At 36.8% G+C, this 4,713-nt stretch overlaps 1 non-coding gene across 1 annotated transcript; it reads left to right on the top strand.

The window, feature by feature from the left end:
* Nucleotides 1-3,492: 3,492 nt before the first annotated feature.
* LOC111748502 (U6atac minor spliceosomal RNA) lies at nt 3,493-3,616 on the top strand. The gene has a single exon (XR_002784215.2). It is a non-coding gene; the product is annotated as a U6atac minor spliceosomal RNA (small nuclear RNA).
* The last annotated feature ends 1,097 nt before the right edge of the window (nt 3,617-4,713 follow it).

The following is a 4,713-nucleotide window of genomic DNA, read 5'->3' as shown; positions in this document are numbered from 1 at the left end:
ACGTCAGGGACTGAACATGTTAATGGAGAAGTTGATGTTGTTGTTGTCTGTTCCAGTAATTCCGACTCATGGCAACCTTGTGTGTTACAGAGTTGAGCTGCTCCAAAGGGTTTTCTTGGCTGTAACCTTAACAGAAGCAGATTACCAGCCCTTTTCTTCCATAGTACAGCTTGGTGGGTTTGAACTGCCAACCTTTAGGCTAGCAGTCAAGCACAAACTGTGCTACCTAGGAGCTCTTTAGAGGAGCAGCATCAGAGACTTAACATGTCAGTGGAGAAATAGACTTCACTAGAATAGTCCAGCCAGTCAATAACAGATAAACAAATAATAATAACAAGCCCTCTAGGTGAGTGAACCCATACCCAGGGTTGCTACAATATATTATTTGAGATCTCCAGTTTCCAACAAAAATATTAGAAGGCATGCAAGGTAACATGACAGCATTATCATGACCCACGATGGAGGGGGGAGCAAATAAAACTGCCTGTCAGAGTAACTAGGTGTCATATTTAACAAAGACTTCAAAGAAGCCGTAATAAATATGTTGAAAGAATCAATGGAAATCATGATTAAAGAAGTGAAGGGAGGTATAATGACAACTTTGCATCAGACTGAGAATATCAACAAAGAAATAGAAATTATTAAAAAATGTATAAATTTTGGGGTTGAAAAGTATAATCGAAATGAAAAGTTTGCTCAACAGTAGGTTTAAACTGGTAAAAGGAAGAATTAGTAACCTAGAAGATAAATCCACAGAAAAAACAATGATCATTAGTTGTAAAAACTGCTTTGGGGCGCTGTCTAACCTCTTCTAACCCCACAAGGGGGAAGGAGAACCAAGATCAACAGCCCAAGGCTGATTCCTATAAGGCAGAGGTCAGACACGCCTCCTCTCTTGGCCATCTTTACCAACTCTGACACTAGCTGTCCCGCCCATAGCACTCTCTACTGAGTTCGATAATTCCTTGCAATGGCCACATAAAACTCACAGACCATGTTCACAATTAGGGGGTTTATTAGGGAAATAACAGTTATAATTCAGGCTCAAGAATACTCAGGATACAATTCTTCCATCAGGATAGCCTCTCCCTAGCTGTATTCACAGGCGTACCTCTCCCTGGCCCTTAGTCTCTGCTGAAAGGCACTAAGCTTTCTCTATACGTGGGCCAGTAAGCCCATCGCACTGCCTCCTGCTGCCAGGTCTCTGCTGCTGGGCCTCTCCTTCCTTGGTGGTGGTGGGCAACTTCTCTCTACTCTGGAGTTGGCTCTCTTTTAAGGCAAAACGACCAATCCCCTCACCTGGGTGGGAGTCATAAGACCACGGCTAGAAAGGCCACGCACAAAAGTAATTAATTACACCACACTAGTAAAAGTGATTGAACCAAAACAAAAGCAAACCCATTGCCATCCAGTCTATTTCGACTCATAGTGACCCTATAGGACAGAGTAGAACTGTCCTATAGGTGATTAGGTGATTATAAAAAACAACAGAAATGCATAATTTTTTCTCCTTTCTTCTCTTAACACTATGTATTGCTGGACATATATATAAATATAATATATTTGCCCATAATAGTACAAAGCAGATGGGTGGAGGTAAAGCTGTATTTGGATAAGGAAATGACTCCATGTAAACTTGAATCCATAGGAATAAATAAAGAGAAAAAGAAATGATAAGTAAGAAGATTAGTATAACAAAAGCTATAAACACACATTTGCTTTCTTCTTTCAACTTCTTTAAAAGACATAAAATTACATAAAGTAATAATTATAAAAAAGCATTATTGGGCTTGTAACATTTGCAGATGTAATATGTCTAACAATAATATCATAAAAAGGGAAGAGACAGAATAGAATTATCTAGGAGTAACATTTCTATATCTCACTTGAATTAACATAGATCTGAAGCTATGTCTGAGAGGTTAATATATATATGGTAAGCCCTACCATATAGAAAACGTCTCAGAAATAACTAAAAAAAACTATAGTGAAAAAAAATATCAAAGAATTTCAAAAGTTATATTAGAAAGTATTCATTTAATGCAAATGGTAGCAGTAAAGAAGGAAAAGAGAAACAAAAAAAATACATGACACATACAGAAAACAAAAAATAAAATCACAGGCATAAATCCAACTACATCAATAATAACATTAAATATGAATGAATTAAGCAATCCAATCCAAAGGCAGATATTTTCAGGTTGGATGAAAAACAAGATCAACTGTATGCTGTTTACGAGAAACTAGACTCACAGATTAAAAAAAAAAAATGGAGAAAGATATACCACGCGGTCAGCAATCACAAGAAAGTTGGAATGGGTATACTAATATCAGACAAAATAAACTTTAAAACAAGAAATATTATTAGAGATTAAGAGTGATATTTTATACTGATAAAATCCATCAGGCAAATATAACAATGATAAACATATATGTACTTAATAACTGAGCATTAAAATACATGACAAAAAATTGACAAAATAAAATGATAGATACCTTGACAATAATATACAATGACTTCAATACTCTACTTTCAACAATGGATAGAACAACTGAGCAGATAACAGGAAACAGAAGAGTTGAACAACACTATAAATGAAATAAGCTTAGCAGACATTTACAGAACACTCCATCCAAGAGACGAAGAATATACGTTGTTCTGAAGTGCTCATGGAGCATTCTTCAGAATAGTCTGTACGCTGAACTACAGAACAGACCTCAGTAGATTTAGAAGCATGGAAATAATACAAAGGTAGTTTATCTGGCCACAAAGGAATGAAATTAGAAGTCAATAAGAGAAAAATAATTGAGAAACCTGCAAATATGTGGCAATTAAACAAAACAGTCCTACATAGCCAATAGGTCAAAGAAGAAATCAAAAGGGAAATTAAAAGAATAATATAAATGAAAATGAAGACACAACGTTCTAACACTTAATATGATGTGGCGAAAACTGCTTAACCCCCCCCCCAAAAAAAACCCACGGCCTTCAAGTCGATCCTGACTCATAGTGACCATATAGGACAGAGCAGAACTGCCGCATATAGTTGCCAAGGAGCACCTGGCAGATTCGAACTGCTGACCTCTCAGTTAGCAGCCATAGCACTTAACCACTACGCCACCAGGGTTTCAAAAACTGCTTAGAGGAAAAAAAAAAGCTTTAAATACCCATATTAAGAAAGAAGAAAGATCTCAAATCAATAACCTAAACTTCCACCTTAAGACAATGGAAAAAGAATAAACTGAACATAAAACAGGCAGAAGGAAGCAAAATAGTAAAGATTAGGGTGGAAATTAATGAGGTAGGGAATATAAAAAACAGAAGAGAAAATTAATGAAACTAAAAGGTAGTTCTTGGAAAAGTTCAACAAAATTGACAGACTTCAGCTAGATTGACCAAAAAAAGAGAGAAGACTAATATTATTAGAATTAGAAAAAAAGGTGGTTACATTATTACTAAAACAAAAAGAAAAACCTAAACCCGTTGCTGTGGAGTCATGAAAGGAGAGAAGGTTAGCACTACCCTTGACAAGAATGGAAGAGGCTCTCGGGCCTTACAACACACATAAGGTTAAGGCATTGCCACCTACTTTGTGGCATCTAACTACAGTTTTGACAGACCCCTGGGGGAAAAGTGGTTAAGAGCTTGCCTGTTAACTGAAAGGTTGGCAGTTCAAATCCACTAGCTGCTCCTTGGAAACCCTGTGGGGCAGCCCTACTCTGTCCTATAACCCAGTTCTGTCCTATACAGGGTCACTATTAGTCGTAATCAACTAGATAGCAATGGGTTATGGACAATCAGAAGGCAATAATAAATTAGGTAACTTAGAAGAAATGGGCAAATTATTAAAAATATACAAACTACAGAAACTGACTCAAGACGATTCAAACAATTTGAATAAATTTACAACATGTAGAAAGTAACATTGCATTAGTTAAAAAAAAAAAAGAAAAGAAAACTACCTGCAAAGAAAAGTCCAGGCCAAGATGACTTCACTGCCAAATTCTATCAAACATTTAAAGTAGAGTTAATAATAACTTGTCATGGATTGAATCATGTCCCCCCCAAAATATGTGTATGAATTTGGCTAGGCCATGATTCTTGGTATTGTATGATTTTTCCTACTTGTTGTAAATCCTGTTAATGAGGGAGGATGGGCTGGAGTTGTGTTAAGGAGGCAGGACTCAATCTACAAGACTGGATTGTGTCTTGAGGCAGTCTCTTGAGATATAAAAGAGAGAAGTGAGCAGAGAGAAGAGGGGACCTCATCCCACCAAGAAAGCAGTGCTGGGAGCAAAATGCATCCTTTGGACCCAGGGTCCCTGCTCGGAGAAGCTCCTAGTCTGGGGGAAGATTGTTGAGAAGTCCAACAGAGAGAGAAATACTTTCCCTTATGGTGACATCCTGAATTTGGACTTTTAGCCTACTTTATTCCGAGGAAATAAACTTCTCTTTGTTAAAGCCATCTGCTTGTGCTATTTCTATTATAGCAGCACTAGATGACTAAGACAATGCTTCACAAATTCTTCCAAAAATAGAAGAGATGGCAAGACTTTCCAACTCATTCTATGAGGCCAGTATTACCCTGAATGCAACACCAGACAAAGATATCACAAGTAAAGAAAACTACAGGCCAATACCTCTTCTGAATATGGACATAAAAATTCTCAATAAAATACTAACTGAATTCAGTAATATTTAAAAAGAATTAT

The sequence above is a fragment of the Loxodonta africana genome, chromosome 4, assembly GCF_030014295.1.
Source record: "Loxodonta africana isolate mLoxAfr1 chromosome 4, mLoxAfr1.hap2, whole genome shotgun sequence".
In the NCBI taxonomy this organism is placed as follows: domain Eukaryota; kingdom Metazoa; phylum Chordata; class Mammalia; order Proboscidea; family Elephantidae; genus Loxodonta; species Loxodonta africana.
This window is presented reverse-complemented; position numbering and strand designations above follow the sequence as displayed.